This window comes from Portunus trituberculatus, chromosome 47, assembly GCF_017591435.1.
Source record: "Portunus trituberculatus isolate SZX2019 chromosome 47, ASM1759143v1, whole genome shotgun sequence".
Classification (NCBI taxonomy): Eukaryota; Metazoa; Arthropoda; class Malacostraca; order Decapoda; family Portunidae; genus Portunus; species Portunus trituberculatus.
Window position 1 is genome coordinate 26,398,250 of NC_059301.1, and position 22,500 is coordinate 26,420,749.

At 38.6% G+C, this 22,500-nt stretch overlaps 1 protein-coding gene across 5 annotated transcripts in view; it reads right to left on the minus strand.

The window, feature by feature from the left end:
- LOC123520649 (FMRFamide receptor-like) overlaps positions 1-22,500 on the minus strand; it is a 239,432-nt gene that overhangs the window by 178,710 nt on the left and 38,222 nt on the right. The window contains exon 1 of one of the 5 annotated variants that reach the window (XM_045283133.1): positions 14,648-14,669. The exons of the other annotated variants lie outside the window; for them this stretch is intronic. The gene's annotated coding sequence lies outside the window, so the exon portion shown is untranslated. Of the gene's footprint in view, positions 1-14,647; positions 14,670-22,500 lie in introns of those variants that run through there. 5 annotated transcript variants of the gene reach the window in all.

The window sequence follows — 22,500 nt, forward strand, 5'->3', positions numbered from 1 at the left end:
ATATGAAATAGCTACTTTACTTTCAATTAGTACTGCTATACAGGTATTCAATCCATAATAAAACAAATTTATCACATTTCAAAGCTGTTGGTGTCTCAGTTTAATTCATTAATATTACATAAAATTTTGTGATATTCTGTTAACATAACATTTTACTACTGTGCATCCTTATACACACTGGCCATGTACCCAATAAAAAGAATCATGTACTCCAGAGTGCACTATGTTCCAAGGCCCGACTACCATTGATCTACATATTACCACCTCTATTCTGTCTGGTGCACACAATATCACACTAAGAGAGTGATTTAAGAGACTGGCAGGGTGACTCCCGATGGACCACATTAAAGGTTGAACCTGAGAGAGTTCTGGTCAGAAAGAGAGAGAGAGAGAGAGAGAGAGAGAGAGAGAGAGAGAGAGAGAGAGAGAGAGAGAGAGAGAGAGAGAGAGAGAGAGAGAGAGAGAGAGAGAGAGAGAGAGAGAGAGAGAGAGACGCTAACAAGCAGGTAGTCAGCCAAACAGGCAAACGGATAGACAGACGGACAGAGATTAAAACATGTAATTTTTCTTCACATCAAATGAATCACGCATACTCCCCGGTGCAAGCAATCACGGAATGATGCAAAGCGCACTTAATTTAACGTATGAGAGGAGGCATGAGCACACGTATTCAAGCATTGCAATTTCACGTCAGCCGCGACATGGGGCCTGATGCACGCTCTTTGCCAGCACATAAAGGGAGGGCGGCCGCAAGAGATCTCCAGATAAGTTATCATTTACCTTTCTGGCGCAGTTACCCTTTGTTTGTGCTGAGCGGAGGACTGGGGTGTTCAGTGCCGAACTCCCATTATATCGACAACGCCTCCGATGTTCTATGTGGCAGGAGAACTTGAAATTTCATCAGAACTGTACTTGGATACCTGATGTAGCCGTAGTACCGTGGCAGGAACACAGACAGTGTACCTTGCTGTCTTGTACAATTGGAGAGTAATCTCGATTGCGTGTCGTTGTCCATTTAGTTTAGTTAGGGTATTAAACAGAGGTCGACGAGAATCTTTTGCTGTTATCCCGTTTTCTTCAAATCGAAAATAAACTTTGGTAGCGATACAGGAAGATTGAAAAAATTCGTGGGACGTCGGTACCTGATTCAAACACACTCAGAGTCTTCAAAATCATTGCAGTCTGGATATTCTGTTCAGAGTTTCATCATTTAAATATAAATAATAGTTGGATCTTAAAATGTGTTTCAGGGGCGAGAAAAGAAGAGACCCGAAGGTAATCAGGTTCTAAAGCAAACACAAGCAAACCACAGTATTCACAGAGACCCTCCCCGCAAAGAAAAAAAAGTTGCAGTAGCTTGTTATCTTCTTACAATAAAAATCACTTACAGAAATGAGTCTGTTCTTTAGCTGGCCATCCGAGGCATCATTCTCCACAAGTCGATTCTTCTACTCCAGTGATCCACCTCCTTCCGAGTAGATGCGCTGCCTTCCTCTTGATCTTTTTCCACCGATCGGTTTTCTCCAAGCTCCCATCAGTGGCTAGAGATGTTCTCTTCTCATAACGTGATGGTACCCTACTACCACCGTTGCTTAGGCCATTTCACCAGCGCTCCGTCAACCTCCTTTCCTCTCATTTTATGTAACTTTAATCCCCTCCCAAAAAATATTAAATGATCTTCGCGAAGGGTTTCTATTTCAGTTTTAAAAGCTCTTCGTTTATATTTTTTTTTTTTACCTTTTCACGTTTACTTTGATGAAAATTTTATTTGTATTTCACATAAACATATTACTTTTCATGTTATTTTTATTATCAGTTCTTTTAATCTCTCTCTCTCTCTCTCTCTCTCTCTCTCTCTCTCTCTCTCTCTCTCTCTCTCTCTCTCTCTGTATCTATCTATCTATGCATCTCTTTCTCGTTCTCTCTTCAATTTCCTCTTCAAAACCACTTTTCTCTATTGCTGCCAACCCTCAGACAGTTTAACTTTATCACCTGTTTCATTTCCTCTCCTCAAACGTGTCTCTAACGTGTGTGTTGTCTCATCTCCTCCTTCCCTGCTGCTGACTGATTCTCGCACTGTTGGCTTTGAAACTGTTCACCTTCGATTCCCTGTTCTCTCCTGTAGCCATAACACTCACTCTTGGGTTTTTCCTCTCTGCCCACAGTTAATACCAGACCATTGGAGGAACAGCATTCTCCATTGTACTTCTCATTTTCACTTTCATCCCGACGTGTTTCTAAGACTATCACTCTGAACACGTATCAGTATGATGAACCAAACTGAACTGTCATGACCATCCCCTGTATATTGTAGTTTCACTTCCACATATATGTTTTATGTACAGTCACACTTAGTGATGTCATATTCTATAAATGCAAAAGATAATAGGAGACCCTATCTGAAAACAACTTCTACCTCTTAGTTGTAGCAAAGCTCTTGATATATAAGCAATTTATTATTAGAAACGTAAAATTTATTTGTAGATATTACATTAAGAGTACCTTGTTACATGTCTATTTAAGGGAATTACACCTCCATACATTCATTCCAATCATGGCTTTGGCTTAATAACAAACAAATCTTTTCACTGTTTTCCTTAAGACTATTTCCATCTTCATGTGTGGCACCTTACGAACTCCATGTCTTTGGGCTAAAATGCAACCAGTTGATCAGCCAGTCTTCATAAAACACCATCAAAATATCCCTCTTAACATTACCCTTTCGTCAGGAAACAAGTTGCATTACGTGTGAATGGTTACAAGACAGACAAGAAAAGAGTAAGACACAATTTAAAAACAGGGTTGTAAGCGACTAGCGTTAACTAGACATGAACGTGTAAAGTGAGCAGCGTAAGTTGGACAATCATATCAATGATGAAGACAAATGGTAAGTATTAAATGTTCAAGATCTGCCTTTTGTAGCTCTAATGGCTTTTAGCGATAGTCATTAAGTGCTTATGTTTTTGTTCACTCTCAAAGGGGTAACCATAATCTAGTTTCCTTCACCAATAATAGTGTATTTTTGTATCCATCAGTCATTAAACGTGGAAGCATTTGTGACCTGTCGCCTAAAGTGAAAAAAAATAATATAGAACACCTGCAGTGGTGGAATTCCCATTCAATCTCTCCTTCACAATTCTCCTGTCTTACATTTTTGCCCTAACCACGTTAGCTTAATTCACTTCTCCAATCTTTTGCTATTCATTCCGTATTGTTCCTTATTCTCGCATCAAGAAATAACCCTTATTCACTCCATTCACTCTTCCTGTAACGCTTCACTTCCTCTACATCTCAATATGACCGGAGCTTTCCCTTTCTGCATCTTTTGTGTTGTTCCCTCCACCCCTGTCCTTTGAAGTCATTGTGCCGGTACGTGGACTCTGATAACTCTATTTGTGATTTTCAGCCAACAATTCTGTGATCTGTCAAATCTCAGTTTTAGCAACCCTAACCAATCTGTTCTGTTATTCATGCATGATTATTTACTGCGTCTTTTTTTTCTGGTCTTCCGTGTCTTGTCTGCGCTGTCAATACTGTAGTCTCTCTGTCACCACCTACAGTGTACGACCAGTCTCCGAGTAGGGTTGAGTGTGCGTTCGTTCCTTCCCGCCTCCTCACCTTTGTGGCTCCAATGATGTGCTTTTCAATACTTAAGGTGAATTAATTCCACCATATATATTGAAGCAATACACACGTTGCTCTCTCTCCTTTCCTTATCTCTAAATTCTTACGCTGTCTTGTGTTTAGCAAGGACCGATTTGCTTTCGGGTCAGCGCCCTCATACCGACACCTGTAAAGTTTTTTTTTTCATCAATATTTCTCTTTTCTTAAACATCAACAGGTAAAATTCTAGTTTTTGCCCATACTCCCCCATCCAACCCCCAACAAGCTTGGGAACAGGTGGGAATGCGGGGTTTGGGTGGGAAACATGAAATGCGTCGGAAATGCGTATTTTTTTGCGTAACTAAGGGGGTGTGAAGGAAATGGCCATCCTAAACTCTAAGGAAGGTTCACTACAACTTTCGTAAATTCACTAATTCGTATAAATTCCATAAATTTCAAGTAAATTTCAGCAAGGACGCTGACCTAACCTAACCTAACCTAAACCTAACCTTACATAACGTTACCCTAAGGAAACGTGCAGTGAAATGTCCGTAGACTTTTTAATGGGATTTTTTTCTACATTATTGCAAAAAAAAAAAAAAAAAAAAACGCATTTCCAGCGCACCTCATGTTCCTCACCCGAAACCCCGAATTCGCACGAGAAACAGAGAGAGAGAGAGAGAGAGAGAGAGAGAGAGAGAGAGAGAGAGAGAGAGAGAGAGAGAGAGAGAGCAATATATGTGAACTAACGTGCAAATTTATTAAAAATTTTCTGGTATTTCTTCCTCCTCTTCTAAGGAGAGTATGAGCATTACACCCATCAACAACAACAACAATTCATCATAAGGCCACGCCGCTCTAATATCTGGCGTTTATTTAAGGAGACAGAAATATCATGACGAGATTCTTCTTCCATTCCATGTCAGAAATTTCTTATAAAACCAGGTCAATATCTGGCGTCTCTCAGCAAGGGAAGTGCCATGATAAGTCGTACATTGTCAGCTAGATTAATTCTACCAATCAATCGGCTCGACCACTAACCTGCTTCCTCTATTAACAATCCACTCTCCCTCGATAACTCTCTTTTGGATATTTGTCCTTACTTTTTTTTTACCAACTTGTATGTAATCTCTTTTAACTTCTCTCTCTTTCACTCAATGGACTAATCCTCTTATTCCTTTGTTCTCTCAATTCAACGTACCACCCTTTTCCACTTCACGTTTACAAGTAGCTTTGCAATTCCGAGTTATCTGATACAGTCTCTCCTTGCGGATCACTCCATAAATTTCTTTTTTCGTCCGTCCTTTGTGTGTGTTATGAAAGAAGTTTGGGAATGATACACTTCAATTCTTTCCTTTTTTGTGCATGGGAGTTTCGTTCCTCCTGTCGAACGGAGAGGTATAACAATAGAGATAGAGAAAAAAAAAAACTAATCCTTCCTCGGTACGATATGAAACAATTTTACTTTGCATTTTTTTTTATTTGTTATGTGTATAAGAATAGAAGCTTTTACTTTTTTTTTTACATCCTAGGAAATATTTAAGCATAAAAGCTAAAAAAAGAAGAGTGTTATGGTCATTCATGTATTTCAATCATGTGTATTTCCATTTTCCTTGATGCTAATCATACTCCACTACGAACCTCTTTTTCCACGTGTTTATTCTAGAGTACCACATGCTCTCTTTCAACTTCTCCTGCTATCATGCTTTTTGCCTTCTGGACCTACTGATAAATAAATGGGAAAAGATGAACGAAGGTGAACTTTAAGAAAATATCACGTCTAAAAACTCAAAAAAAAAAAAAAAAAAAAAAGAAAACCACATTTATCAGAAACGTTAAAGCTAGAATGTCAACAACAAAATGTGAATATGAAAAAAAAAACATATATAATGGATAAACTCTCATGGATGTAATTCAGTATTATAACACAGAAACACTTCATATTTTGCCTTCATGGTATACTGTAATAAAAAGAAAAATAATGTTTATGGAAATGACGGGCTTAGTCAAATCAATTAATAGATTGAATAATTTCAAACCACATCAAGGATAATATACAGACGCCGACAAAAAATAAAAACATATAAACTCCTAATATTTCAACAATAATCAGCCGCAACCATACAAGAGAGAGAGAGAGAGAGAGAGAGAGAGAGAGAGAGAGAGAGAGAGAGAGAGCAATACATATGAACTAACGTGCAAATTTATTAAAAAAATTCTGGTATTTCTTCCTCCTCTTCTAATCTCTCTCTCTCTCTCTCTCTCTCTCTCTCTCTCTCTCTCTCTCTCTCTCTCTCTTTCCGCATGCAAATAAGACCAAACACAAATGGGTTCTTCATGCCACACTCCTGCCTCGCTCTCCCACACTCACACTCACAAATACACAAAACCAGTGTGCAGGAGTCAATCATTTGCACGTATATTGAATACCGTGGCAGGAATGGCCTCGCTTCCTCCCCGTCCTTACCTCAGAATCCAATATCTCATTTATTTAGCTACAGGGATAGGGTAGAGGAGGAAGGGGTAAGGAACGAGAAGGAAGTTATGAGGGGAACATATGGTGAAGGGAAATGTGGTGAAAGAAAGGGAAGGAAAGACAAAGAGATAAGAAAGGGGAAGTAAAACATGGGATTGAGTCGTGATGGGAGCAGCATAATATGACATTGCGAAATATGAAGAAGGAAGGGAAAAGGAAGAGAAATTTAAGTTTTGTAAAGGGGAAAGGAAAAGGAGATGGTACATAAAAAAAATAATGGATGGAATCATAGAGGGAGGTGGAAAAAAAGAAAACAGAGAAAGAAGAATGAAAGAAAAGAGAAAAAATAGAAGAAAAATACGGCGATGTGATGAAAATAAACGGAGGAAGAGGAGGAATAGTAAAGGAAAAACGACCGAGATTAAGGGAGGAAGAGACAAGAAATAAAAGGCAAGTCGAAAGAAAACGCGAAAAAGAATGATGAAGGGCATGTGAAAGGAATTAGATATGAGGCTGAGAAATGGAAGTCCATTAAATTTCGATACACGCAAGTATGGAATAAGTTTAGGGGCAATATTTTATGGGATGGCAGGAAAGAGGAAGAGGAGAGGACACGAGAGGCATCAGGGAAGAAATGGAGAGGAAAGGAGAGGAAAAGAAGAGTCGGGATGATGTTAAATGACAGATTGGATGAGAAAAGGGAGAATATACTGAGAGAGAAAAGGGATGTGTATGAGAGAAAATGGCCATAGACTGTCTAAGAGGAAACAGGTGAGTGAGTCCTTTCGTGTGGCTGTGTCATCAAAGCAAACACATCTGCAGTGGAAACAGAGAGGAGTCCCAACAAAGCGTGATAATGTCCCGCGCCTCTCGCTAACCCTCCCCCCAAAAACTGAGACTTTATCATCCTGCGTTTTCTATTCAGTAACCGGAGGAAGCAATAAACGGATACAAAGGGAGAGGAGAGGAGTGTTTGTGGTACTGTACACTTCAATGGACAAGTGGAGAGAGGCACATGTTGGTATGTAAATAACAGCTGTGGAATACAAGAGAAAATAGCTGGTATACAATGGAAATAGAGCTGTTTTCTGTCATATTTTTATACTTATATTTTTTCTTTTTTTTTCTTTGGGGTGTCTAATAGTAACTTTCACACATACAGGAAAAAAGAACAAAAAAGAGAAAGAAGTTACACGTTAGGTTAAAGTATATCTTTCATCACTCATTAAATAACAATTCACTGTATTCATGCACGCACATTAATCTCTTTTTCTTATCTCATATGAATAATCCAAAATCAATTTACCTGGCCAAATCATAAGCACAGTTCCTAAAATCTTAAATTACTGGATTACTTGCTCATGTGTTTCGATAATTTACCCAAGACTGGCCTAACACTGCTGTCTTAAGCTTTACAGCACGGGGTCTCGGCCTTTCTCGTTAAGATCCCTGAGTTATAAAACCATCTACCAGAATCCCCAGTAATCTGACATCGAAGATGATGTGAATTTAGTGACTGACACTAACTCAATATGCAATTGTAATGATTCACAAACAAGATTATATTCCATAATTAGAAGGCGACATCCGACAAATAAAATTACATATACATAAATAAACAAATGGAAAATAAAAAAGAATAAATAATTTTAAAGTGAGCAAATACAGTTGAAATAAATACAATAACATTAAATCTTAAATACAGTATGTAAAGTTCCTACAGTGCTTGTTTCGTACCTCTGAGTCTGCAAGTGTTGTGTCATGCAGACCACACTGGGCGGTGCATGGCGTCCACTCCACCCCGTGTGATGGATTACCACGTCTCACTCAGTGTATGGAGTGTTGATGATTGATTGAGCTCAAAATCGTATTCCTTCGGGAGTGGGACAGTATGAACTGCACACAAGCAAGCAACAGCCAGCAGCAACTAACGCCCAAACCGTCATCAGGCAAAAGCACATGCTCTCGATACGCTGACGATGTCCACACACACACACACACACACACACACACACACACACACACACACACACACACACACACACACACACACACACACACACACACACACACACACACACACACACACACACACACACACACATGTAGTAATTCCATAATATGCTTTATAGCATTAAGTGAGACAGAAGAAAAATATAAGACAAAAAATAGAAATCAAAGCAATATCTCTATCATAACGATCATAACCCGCACCACACACACCTGTCAGAAAGGCTTCAATCCACTACATTTCCTCAAAATCTCTTTTCAGTGTCGATAAATAAACCAAAACAGCCTCGCCATGAATCACTCCTCATCCTGGTTGCGTATAAAGGCTTGAAAGGATACTGCTTCACTATCTGCACGCCTAACGTCGGGAACATTAATATGTTTCCTGATAAAAGCACCGTGCGTGGTGAAGTATCTTCTTAACGAGTTAGGTATAATATTCCTTTGCCAGTTAGTTTCCAATGCCAAGATTTAGTTATTTCATCGCGAATTTTGAAGTGAAGAGAATTTTCAAGTGTAGAGATTTTCTATAGTTATATTTGTTATATTATATATATATATATATATATATATATATATATATATATATATATATATATATATATATATATATATATATATATATATATATATATATATATATATATATATATATATATATATATATATATATATATATATATATATATATACACACGTGGAACTCTTAATACATTTACACAAAACAGCACTTGTCACTTAATCAGCTAGATATAAAAAAATATATCATGATCGCGATTTATATTTATCTAAAATCTGTTTAAAAACTATTAAAGCATAAAATACTCATTGAGAAGCTATCGTATGTGTTATGCACACCGTATTAGAAACATCCAGAACCTTACGAGTTATCAACTGAAAAAAAAACAAGCAAACACAAACACTGCCATTTTTACTAATGAAAACTGTTAAAGTACAGAATCTATGTATATCCACACACACAAATAAAAAAAAACACACACACACACAAGAAAATTGACCAATTATAATGTTTAGAAATACTGCAATTACTCAGATAGTGCTAGACTAATTAAATATCTCCTTCATATACTTCAGATCAAGATGCAAAAACATCTTATGCTTGCTCATCTATAAAAATATAAAAAGATAAATGCAGAGAAAGTGTCATGTATGAATCTCTTCTTTCTCTTAATGAGTTCCTCGCCCACTCAAGAGTCCTCCTGCGGCTTTCAAAATATAATCAACAAGTGCTTCTCATTAAGTAATATAACTCCACTGAGTACGACTTCTTACTTACTTTCATCCCTATTCAGGACATTTTCTTAACACAAGAATTGATAAGTGCCATCACTTTGTTTTCCTGATGAACACTGGAGCTCTCTTCTTGTTTTCGTACTGCCTGCTGGTTATGATTAAACCCATTTCATAAGCGGAATATCAAAATATCCCAGAAAATAAGCTGACTTCTTCGGTTCTCTTAATATTTTCTTATTAGCAGCGGTGATTAAGAGAACATTTTCTATGATTTTTTTTTCATATCCTTAACCGTTCGTACTGCAGAGAATCAAAACATCCTAAAGAAACAAACTGACTTCTCACATGGCTTTCCTACCATTTATTTTTTTATAGAACGACAATTTGGAGTAATTTTTTAGAATATTTTTTATACTTGATCGTTCTCCCTAATATATTTTTGAAAATAGGAAATTTATATCACATGCCCCTTTCAAAACATAAATAATCAAGACCAAAAAAACAACAACAACAACACAGCACGATGTAGCTTTATTCTCTACCTATGTCTCGCCTCACCTCTCCTATTTCCCTATTACCATGTTGCACAGCTGACGGTATCACAGAAGCAGCAGCCTAGCTAAGAGTAAACATGTCACAGCCAGGTGCACACTAGACGTGAATCCATTTCGCTTTTGTATATAATTAACATTAGTTCTCCGTATCGCTTGTTTATTAGTTACCGTCACACCCGCCCACACACCAGTGAGCACACACACACACACACACACACACACACACACACACACACACACACACACACACACACACACACACACACCGCGTAGTGTAGTGATTAGCACGCTCGACACACAATCGAGAGGACCGGGTTCGAGTCCCGGAGCGGCGAGGCAAATGGGTAAGTCTCTTAATGTGTAGCCCCTGTTCACCTAGCAGTAAATAGGTACGGGATGTAACTCGAGGGGTTGTGGCCTCGCTTTGCCAGTATGTGGAGTGTGTTGTGGTCTCAGTCCTATCCGAAGATCGGTCTATGAGCTCGAAGCTCGCTCCGTAATGGGGAAGACTGGCTGGGTGACCAGCAGGCGAACACACACACACACGACATTCAAGCTGTCTATCGATCTAGTTGTTATCTCTAGACTAATGTATATGCTCATCTAATTTTGCCATAAATTATACAATAATTTCTATGTATTTGTGTGTGTGTGTGTGTGTGTGTGTGTGTGTGTGTGTGTGTGTGTGTGTGTGTGTGTGTGTGAGTGTGTAATTCACCTCGGTCGTCTGCTGGTCACCCAGCCAGTCTCATAGACCGATGTTCGGGTAAGACTGAGACCACAACACACAACACACACCGGGAAAGCGAGGCCACAACCTTCGAGTTACATCCCGTACCTATTTACTGCTAGGTGAACAGGGGCCACATATTAAGAGGCTTGCCCATTTGCCTCGCCTCTTCCGGGACTCGAACCCGGCCCTCTCGATTGTGAGTCGAGCGTGCTAACCACTACACTACGCGGTGTGTGTGTGTGTGTGTGTGTGTGTGTGTGTGTGTGTGTGTGTGTGTGTGTGTGTTTGTTTGTATTTATTAGAATGGCTGATGAGATTCAAAACAAAGAGGAGCTATGGACACTGAATGATAGAGAGAGAGAGAGAGAGAGAGAGAGAGAGAGAGAGAGAGAGAGAGAGAGAGAGAGAGAGAGAGAGAGAGAGAGAGAGAGAGAGAGAGAGAGAGAGAGAGAGAGAGAGAGAGAGAGAGAGAGAGAGAGAGAGAGAGAGAGAGAGAGAGAGAGAAGTTGCAAGGTAGACATCTCATATTCTATCAAGTCAACGAAACGCCTTTCACGGATATAACTTATTCTCTCCCTTTCCTCCTCCTTCACCTACTAGACATTACATCGTAGTCTCCTTCTTATCCTTCTCTCACTTCCCTCCTCCTCCTCCTCCTCCTCCTCCTCCTCCTCCTCCTCCTCCTCCTCCTCCTCCTTCTCTTCCTGCTCCTCCTCCTCCTCCTCGTCCTCCTCCTCCTCCTCCTCTTCACACCTGGGAGTCACATCCAAACACAATATTCAGTGAGATAAAGAGAAAAGACTAACACACCTTACCTTGTATATAGAAAGCTGTCAACGTCACACACACACACACACACACACACACACACACACACACACACACACACACACACTTTCTCTCTCTCTCTCTCTCTCTCTCTCTCTCTCTCTCTCTCTCTCTCTCTCTCTCTCTCTCTCTCTCTCTCTCTCTCTCTCTCTCTCTCTCTCTCTCTCTCTCTCTCTCTCTCTCTCTCTCTCGTGGTCATTTCTGGAGATGTCAGGTGAAACATTTTATGATAATAACACGAATACTTCTGTGTGTGTGTGTGTGTGTGTGTGTGTGTGTGTGTGTGTGTGTGTGTGTGTGTGTGTGTGTGTGTGTGTGTGTGTGTGTGTGTGTGTGTTTGCAGACGTTTTGATATTCGAAAGCGTATCTTTTTATGTTTTTTGCAGTGCCACTTTCGGCTGATATTTCAAGGTAATATGTTTTCAAAAGACATCTTAGGCACAAAGATTTTACTCCCTTTCAATACCACAAATTTTCAGGACAGTGACGCGTGTCTGTGTTAATCCGGCACGGAATAGAGAGTGGCATTACATTTCAGCATAATTCAATATACAATGATAATGCAATGAACACGAATAAAAGGATGGAAATTGTTGAACTTATTAAAAAGTTAGACACTAATAGGACACAAAATACAAAGTTACATTGCACATGAATGAAACGGTAGCTCTTCTTTAATTTTACAGATCAAATTCCAGAGCTCTTGGTAATTTTGGGTCTGCCATTTATGCATTCCTGATAACCGTCCAGTGAAGTACAGGTTAAGAATCATTACGACCCAAGGTAATGAATGCGTCACTGACAGGTGAGCTTTATCATTATCTACACACTAAGGAGCGTCCGTGAAAACCCCACTGATTTTATACACACGAGGATAAATCTGGTGACAAATATCACTTCACCCAAAATAAGACTGAGATAAGAGTAACTACATGATTGGTCTCAGTTTTATCATAAATATTATTTTCCCTCTTATAGAGAGATAAGGAAAGAAAAAGCTTGGGATATATATATATATATATATATATATATATATATATATATATATATATATATATATATATATATATATATATATATATATATATATATATATATATATATATATATATATATATATATATATATATATATATATATATATATACTTGGTTGAGTGTAGATCCACCAAAGTGTAGGATGTAGAGGTTGAAGAAAATTAGCAGTAAAATAATTTTCTGTTTAAAACTCTTGATCAAATTATTGTGACATTTCGGAAAAACGTAATCCCATCTTCAGACAAAACATTGAAACAAAATGGAAAGAGTGAGTGATGGGACACGTACACTCTCCAAATATCCTTGGACAGAGAGGTCCTGGACAAAAAAACATCTAGGTTTATATTTATGAATACAAAGTGATTCAGCAATTCTTAATTCAGATTGCGTCTTCGCTTTATACAATGTTTTAAAATCCTGTACCCTGAAACCATGATCTGACTCACTAGAAAGATTTCTAATGACAGATAAACTTGGATTTGAGATCTGTTTACCTATCGTGAAGGAGATGCCCCTGTGCTCATACATATATAATTTTAAGTTGCGGCTTATTGAGCCGATGTGCCCTGTTGTACATCTGGGACAGCAAGATATGTTTGAGCTGAAGGGCTAAGGCAGCCTATCCTTATGTCTAAAGAGAGAACCAATAGTATTTGTATTAATAAAAATAAATCTAAAGGTTGAATCTGGAGCATGTTTACGTAACGGAGTTGTTAATAGTTTCCTCACCTGATACCTGATATGACCTTGGAAAGGTAATTTAAGATACGTGACAAGCTTTTATCTCAGTTCTCTTATCCTTATTGCTAAATTTATTACATAAAAACTGTTTCACATGCATCTCAATAAGGATAAGAGAACTGAGATAAAAGCTTGTCACGTATCTTAAATTACCTTGCCAAGGTCATATCATCTATCAGGTGAGGAATCTATTAACAACTCCGTTACGTAAACATGCTCCAGATCTAACCTTTAGATTTATTTTTGTTAATACAAATACTATTGGTTCTCTGTTTAGACATAAGAATAGGCTACCCGATCCCTTCAGCTCAAACATAGTATACAAATCTTGCTGTCCCAGTTGTACGACAGGGCACATCGGCTCAACAAGCCGAACTTAAAACTACGTATGTGTGAACACAAGGGTATCTCCTTTAGGACAGGCAAACAGATCTCAAATTCAAGTTTATTTGTCATTAGAAACCACTCTAGTGAGTTAGATCATGCTTTCAGGGAAAAGGATCTCAAAATATTCTATAAAGAGAGAAAAAAAATCTACGAAGAATTCAAGACATCGTCCTTTTTATTATTGCCATCGTCAGTCATCACCACCGTCACTACTAGATGCAATTCCTCGGCAGACGACCTCTCTCAACCTCCCTCACTTGTCTCTGTCAGCCTCGTCCATTGCGGCTCGACCATGCGAATTTCCTCTTCTCGTTTCCCTGCCCCATCCTCTCTGCCTGTCTTTCCGCCATGTTACCTACCTTTGGTGTTCTTCCTTCTGTTGGTTTATTTGCCTGTTCTCAATTCCAATGGTAACAACATAACGTATCTACACTTGCTTCTATTTCTCACTTTCAAAGAAAATGTTTCTATCAGATGTTCTCTAATAATATATTGATTTTTCAGTGAGAATTAAAGTACAAATTTCATTTTTAAGACCTTTTCTTTGCTACGTGTATCATAATTTCTGACCCACAAGAAAATGGTAGAGGTAATGCAAGTTTAGAATTTTTTTTCCAGATTTGACTAAAGTGAGCGTGACAACACTTCCCTTTTAACAGAGAAAGAAAAAAAAAATGCAAAAAGTAATGTTTATATTTACAATGAAGTAGTTAACGAAAATATGTGATTCTGGTGAAAGCAGAAATTCCCAGAACGATTAGTTGCAAAAATTCAACACTTGAAGGATCAAAGCCATTTAGTGAAATCATAATCAAATTAACACTTATTTGCACATTTCTTTTACCCCAACCTTCAACATCAAACAGCAAGAGTGTCTGACTGGTCCCCGTAAAATGTAAAGCATAAGTAAAATTGTTCCCTTTGATATATAATTTCATTCCTCCTTCCTGCCTCCATCCTCCCTCTGGCCACGCCTGAGAAACTGGTGGGCACTGACCTGGCTCAAACTACCCAAGTTACGTACGTCGTGGCTTGTCAACTCACCACCTGGAGGAAGAGAAAAGTACAAGTAATTAATGGTCGCGGCCTGTCAACTCACCATCTGGAGACTAAGAAGAGAGAGAGAGAGAGAGAGAGAGAGAGAGAGAGAGAGAGAGAGAGAGAGAGAGAGAGAGAGAGAGAGAGAGAGAGAGAGAGAGAGAGAGAGAGAGAGAGAGAGAGAGAGAGAGAGAGAGAGAGAGAGAGAGAGAGAGAGAGAGAGAGAGAGAGATAAAGATGAAAAAAGTGCACATATTCATGAGTACAAGTCCCTCCACACACAGCTACACATTCGTCCATGCGTAAGTTCGAATCCCATCACATGCCACCTTGAAACTTTGTCATTTGTCGAGTGGTTTAAAGTTACCTACATGTCACCATGATACCCAAGTTTTGGGTGGAGGTCTAAATGCTTTACACAAAAGATGCGCTTGGGTGATGTTATGGGCCCTAATATAAATAAACAAAATTGCCTGCGCCACTAATGAATGGAAACTGGACAGCCCTTCCCATACTCTTCAAGTATACCTACGGGCGCTATAGGCCATTACTTAAAAAAAAAAATCATAAAACACACACACACAGTCTAGTCTTGAGCAACAAAAATAAAAATCTAACACATCAAGTTTTGGCTGCAATGAGAATTATATTTTTGCGAGACTAGTGACATACATTGAATACAACGAAACGTTTCCCTTGCCAGTTAAAAACCTTGAGTTATTGGTAGATATGCACTAAGATCATTAGCGTTGTCTATATCTTATGTTACGTTCACATCATTCATTATTTTACCTACTTTAAATTAAAATTATTTGTATTTTGGACATGATGACCCGTTTTACCCACTCTTGACATAATATAATCTTTAATATCGATAAACACTAAGAGATTTGGCAACTCTTTGTACAGTTTTATTTTTGTTAAATTCACTTGTAGTTTTCTTTTATTCTTGATCGTTGCGCTCTTTCATTTCTGTGAACTACAAAAAAAAAACTTTTATTTTATTCCCTTGAAGTAAGATTGAGAGGGATTGACATTTTTTTATTTAACTTTTCATATCAATAATGAGACAACTACAGACACGTTACATAAAAAAACAAATCAACACACATTACGTAGAAAAAGGACTAGAAACACCTATTTACACAACACACACACACACACACACACACACACACACACACACACACACACACACACACACACACGGCCCGGTAGCTCAGTGGTTAGAGCGCTGGCTTCACAAGCCAGATGATCGGGGTTCGATTCCCCGGCCGGGTGGAGATATTTGGGTGTGTCTCCTTTCACGTGTAGCCCCTGTTCACCTAGTAAATCGAGGAGTTGTGACCTTGTTGTCCCGGTGTGTGGTGTGTGCCTGGTCTCAGGCCTATCCGAAGATCGGAAACAATGAGCTCTGAGCTCGTTCCGTAGGGTAACGTCTGGCTGTCTCGTCAGAGACTGCAGCAGATCAAACAGTGAATTACACACACACACACACACACACACACACACACACACACACACACCGAGTAGTGTAGTGGTTAACACGCTCGACTCAATCGAGAGGGCCGGGTTCGAGTCCCGGTAAGCGGCGAGGCAAATGGGCAAGCCTCTTAATGTGTGGCCCCTGTTCACCTAGCAGTAAATAGGTACGGGACGTAACTCGAAAGGTTGTGGCCTCGCTTTCACGGTGTGTGTTATGTGTTGATGTGGTCTCAGTCCTACCCGAAGATCGGTCTATGAACTCTGAGCTCGCTCCGTAATGGGGAAGACTGGCTGGGTGACCAGCAGAAGACCGAGGTGAATTACACACACACACACACACACACACACACACACACACACACACACACACACACACACACACACACACACACACACACACACACACAAACAGAGAGAGAGAGAGAGAGAGAGAGAGAGAGAGAGAGAGAGAGAGAGAGAGAGAGAGAGAGAGAGAGAGAGAGAGAGAGAGAGAGATAGATAGATAGATAGACAGACAGACAGACAGACAGACAGAAAGCAGCAGAGAAAGGGAGGGAGGAAAAGAGAGAGAGAGAAAAAAAAAAAACGAAAGAACAAATAGAAAAAAAATCTGGAACATCCTCATACAAGAGTTATTCATTCACCATCAACAATGTTTTCCCCTCTCTTCCTCTTCCGCTTGTGTTCTCTTTCATTGTGCAATGCCCTTCCACCTGTCCTCTGTCTAGTTTTCCTTCCGTCACTCTGGTATAACTCTGTGCACCAGAGAAGAGACAAAAATAATTAAATACAGGTAAAGGCCCTTCGATCAAACACCTGAACTCACTGCGCATATCCCCCACACTAACCTTTCTGTAGATACCTGGATGAAACAATGACACCTGTACGAGACACTATTACCTCTTTCCCCTGAAGTAATTTTTTTAGAGGAAGACTAAATATAGCTGGATTACTTGCATCTTTTTATACACTGATGCGTTATTCCAGTTAATCCGTTAATATCCTCCAAAATTGTTGTTAGTAAAGGAAATTGTATTTGGTTACCGCTTGAGAGAATATAACCATCACTATCACTATTATTATCTCTACTAACCATCACTATCACTATTATTATCTCTACAATCATAATCAAAATCATTATTGGAAGAGGTCCAGTCATTATAACAAAATAATTGCTAAAGATTCGATGCAATTTAAAACACTAGAACTTAATGACTCATAGGAAACCAGTCCCTTAATAATGTGTGTGTGTGTGTGTGTGTGTGTGTGTGTGTGTGTGTGTGTGTGTGTGTGTGCTTGTATTCTATAGTCCAAAATTAACGTAATATTCATGCTTAAGTGTTTATTCCTTGCTTACTATGCAGATAAGAACAAATCCCTTAACATATGAGACACGAAACCCGCCACGTTACCGAGCTTCCCTTCGTTTTGTTTCATATTATACAATATTGTGAAAACCAGCCAGGATGTGATGTAACCAAACAAACTACTTCTGGAGGATTACCATAGCTCGAGGTATGAGAGCAGACAGCTGTACACACATATCCTTGTTGCAGTTTTAATTAAACATATAAACTCACAAAAACATAAAGGAAAACGGATACAGAGTTATCTAATTAGACACAGAAAAACAGGCAGATAGAAAGACTCACTCTCTCTCTCTCTCTCTCTCTCTCTCTCTCTCTCTCTCTCTCTCTCTCTCTCTGTAATACTTTGATGCAAAAATTCTTTAGGTATTGAAACGCATCATATAATTCCATTTTCGCACAGCGATGCTTATGATATCCGGACATTATACCGAGCCTCGCATTCCTCCAAACACCGAACATCCATCACGAGGTCAGAGCGCATCAGCAGTGACTGTAAGACCCATTAGATTACTAATCCGTTCCCAGTAAAATCTTGTCACTTGGAAAATTGTATATCTTATTCAAAAGGTCAGAATGGTTTTCCTCTCAAGCTCTAATTAATTATAGTCTTCGTAAAACAAATGCATAGAGGCCTCAAATAATACAAGTTAGGATTCATCTTTCAGAGTGTTTAAAATAGGAATCACGAAGTAATATTTAGTTTTACCTGATAATCTGATATTTACACTCGAATAAGTATATATGTGTGACAACCAGGGTAAGATAAACGAGTCGCTGTGTGAAATGAATGAACGAACGCAACAACATACCAGATAAACTGATCTCTTCAATGCCATGACGCGTTTCCATATTCATTCTGCTTACTATCTGGTGGTTTTATATAGCTTCTGAAACTCATATGAGGTATCAAAATAGTGATTACTGGCCATTAATCTTCTGACCTCCATAGATGCTTCATAATTTAAACAAAATGATCTAATTTGTCCGAGGATTGAAGGGGTTAAGATGTAGTTTTAGTATTACGATATTCTGGAAAAATTGGTCACACAGTTTTTCCAAAATAAATTTCTAGTCTCTTATCAGATTTACATTTTTCTTTTCACCTCAGTGTGACAAAGTTGGTTTATGATCATTACAATATTATAATGGATACAGGTAATTATTTTGAGTCATTACCAGGTGAATCATGGAGCACTCCGGCCTTTCAATATCCGGTGGCTCTTCAGTGTCATTGGTTTTAACAGTCACCGGCTCACTCTGACGACTAACGACAAAACATTAAAATTAGAGATCTATGAATGAGCTACGACTTAATAGGCCCTAGTTTGTGAATGTGTGAATAATCCTGACTATATATCTAGATTGAAAGCCATTGTCGAATACCATTATCAGTATCAAACTCTCTCTCTCTCTCTCTCTCTCTCTCTCTCTCTCTCTCTCTTCCCTTGTCCAGTAAATCTACACATACACACATGGATTCGCACTTCATCCATCTCCGTAGTTACTTACTCATCTTGTACATAGGCACACACAAATTCTCTTCCAGCTTGATGTATGTCTCTCAAGACAAATACATTTCATCTGACTAAAAGTTGGCAATTTAACGAAAACAATATTCGCTCAATTCTTTCATATCTTCACTTATTTTCTCTTGTAAAGAATTTTTCCATGCTTTTCCTTCTGATTCATTTGCCTGTAATTAAAAGTGAGAGAGAGAGAGAGAGAGAGAGAGAGAGAGAGAGAGAGAGAGAGAGAGAGAGAGAGAGAGAGAGAGAGAGAGAGAGAGAGAGAGAGAGAGAGAGAGAGAGAGAGAGAGAGAGAGAGAGAGAGAGAGAGAGAGAGAGAGAGAGAGAGAGAGAGAGAGAAGAGATGTACAAGAGAAACAAAATAAAAATCATGAAACAAAAAAAAAAAAAAAAAAGAAAAAGAAAACTGAAATTACGCAATGGAAAAGAAATGCAGAAACAGAAGAATACCAAGAAACGAAATAAGACGAGAAAATGAGGGAAAAGTGAGTCTGGAGAGATAGTGAGAGGGCTGAAAAAGATCAAAGGAGTTTTTTGTTTGTCTTTTGCTTAGAAATAGACGTCTTTACATTTCTTTGCATTTCCAAGGATGTTACGCTGTGTGCGGGGAAAGGAAGGAAATTCGGAAGGGAAGGCGTTGGATGGATTGAGGGGAGAGTGAGAAAGAAAGAAAATGCGGTCAGAAAAGACAAAAGTTGCTCTCACTAGAGGAAAGAAAGATATATTTGCTCAAAAGAAAGATGTTATTTAATTAAAGTTAAAATGAATTTCATTTGTATAAGATGGAAGAACTTCTTAACTCTCTTATCGTTATATCGTTAGCCTTATATATAATTTTAAAAACTTCTAAAAATAAGATGTATAAGTATAAAGGCTTACTACCCATACTCAGAACAGTTCTGAGTGAAAAGTCTTAGTACGTGTCTTGGAGCAACTCGTGGGTCTCCGTGATAGAATTCAGTATGGAGATTTAATCGAGGGATAAGATCATTTCCATTCACACGCCTTAGAGACAGAACAGTATGTATGAGGTGACTGTCAAGGAAGACGCATTAAAGTGTCTGGCAGGGTATTGTGTTACCGAGAGAGAGAGAGAGAGAGAGAGAGAGAGAGAGAGAGAGAGAGAGAGAGAGAGAGAGAGAGAGAGAGAGAGAGAGAGAGAGAGAGAGAGAGAGAGAGAGAGAGAGAGAGAGAGAGAGAGAGAGAGAGAGAGAGAGAGAGAGAGAGAGAGAATAAAACACTTCATTATAAACGTATATAATGAAATGTATTACAGATGAGTGCAAGAAAAGACAGGCATATCGACGGTGATGTAAGCGATTGACCTTTGTTTTCCTCATTTCCAATTGTAAGAGCAACATGAGTATATCATAAAAAAACAATATTGCGTATGTTTGTCACGTTATTATAATACTAAGGTGAGTTTATTAATACATGCAATTAATCAACACAATATGAGATACTTTGTAGATGATAAGTTGTTAACGATGATGTCAAAATTACTATTATTAATGCGGCACAAACACAGGCCGGGAGCGGAGAACAGAAGGAAAAAAGCAGAAAGTTAAAGAAAGGAAAAGGAACCACAAAAAAAATAAATAAATAAGCGAGAGCAGAGAATAAAAGAAAGCAAACGAGAGCAGAGAGAGAGAGAGAGAGAGAGAGAGAGAGAGAGAGAGAGAGAGAGAGAGAGAGAGAGAGAGAGAGAGAGAGAGAGAGAGAGAGAGAGAGAGAGAGAGAGAGAGAGAGAGAGAGAGAGAGAGCAAAATAATAAAATAAATGGAACAGAAAGCAAATGAATACAGAGATAAAATGAGAAAAAGCGAATAGAGAGCATAGAAACAAAAAAGAGGAGAGAATATAAGAAAAAAGAGAAAAAAGGAAACAAAAATAGCTGGGAAAAGGAAAAAGATGAAAAGAGAACAGAGCAAAATAGAGTAGAGAGAAAAAAAAGACAAAAAAGAGCAAAACAAGAGAAAAATAGTAAACAAAAGAGGGTAGAAAAGAAAAAAATGAAAAAAAGTAGAGAATGCAAAAAAAAAAAAATAGAAAAAAAGCAGAACAGAGTGCAAAAGAGGATAAGAGAGTAGAGCAACAGAATAAAACAGAGCAGAGAACAAAATAAAACAAGGAATAAACTGCGAGAAAAAATATAACTGTAATGTATCTATTGGAAGTAACACGACTTCCATCTGCCAACAAGGTAACGAACTAACAAACAAATGGTGTGGCACGTGAAATTAAATATACGAGTTGAACATACAAGATTAATTAAAGCGCCTTCTCAAATGTTCCAGCATTTAATTTTTAACCAGCACTGATTCACAAATTTCTATTACATTTACGAATTTAATAGTGGTTTAAAATTTTGTGTAATCCATCATTAGAAGAAAGTGTCCATTTGACTGCCAATGATAGTGCTTACGAAACAAGACCATTTAACCCTTCAACTGGGACACGAGACCATTAGCAGCATCAGAACCATAAGCATCTGCAAGAATATTAAAAAGTGAATGATTGAAGCGTGTAGATTTTCCAGATTTTTTTTTCTAGTTGAAAGCCTGTATATAGCTGTAAGAACACATAAAGATATCTCAAAGGGTTTGTAATTAACTGAAGCCTTATCAAGTGGCTTTTAAAGAAATTAATACAAAAAACATACAGTAACCTAAGTAATGAATTAGTCGAACACGGAAAAAAAAATAAATAAAATATATACGAAGATCAGTATTTTAGTAGTAACACACTACACACTCACTTGCTCCTGATACCACGAATTGCGCTGCCACCCAAACCTAGAGCCCCCGACGCAACACAGATGTCCCCATTTACATGCAAAGTGCAGTTACAACGGACTAGGGATATAGAAAGCCAGCCACGTGAGAACAGAATTTTCATCGTGGCTCTGAATGCTTTCTTAATCACGTCGCCAAAAACAGCCAAGCGTGCGGTGCTCCCGGGAGATGAGGGACGGAAACTAAACCTGATGATGAGGGAGGAAATAACAAATGTGTTTAATTTGGGAGAGCTTCAGACTGGAACGTCTATTGAGTGATTGTTTCCTGGAATTTCAAACAGGCTCAACCACTGAGAGAGAGAGAGAGAGAGAGAGAGAGAGAGAGAGAGAGAGAGAGAGAGAGAGAGAGAGAGAGAGAGAGAGAGAGAGAGAGAGAGAGAGAGAGAGAGAGAGAGAGAGAGAGAGAGAGAGAGAGAAATAATAGGACAGTGAAAGACAAAGAGGAAACCGGTAGACACAGAGACAGGCAAAACAAACAGTTAAATACATACAGACAGATAGGAAGACACATAGAGACAAAAGAAACATTTCCAGTTACCGAAAGAACGAATGGAACTCCAATATCTGAATGGAGAGCATTGGCTTCTGTCGCAGTACTTTACATAGTTATGGTGGGTTGTGCATCACTGGTATTATGTCTAGCAATGGAAGGAGATATCTG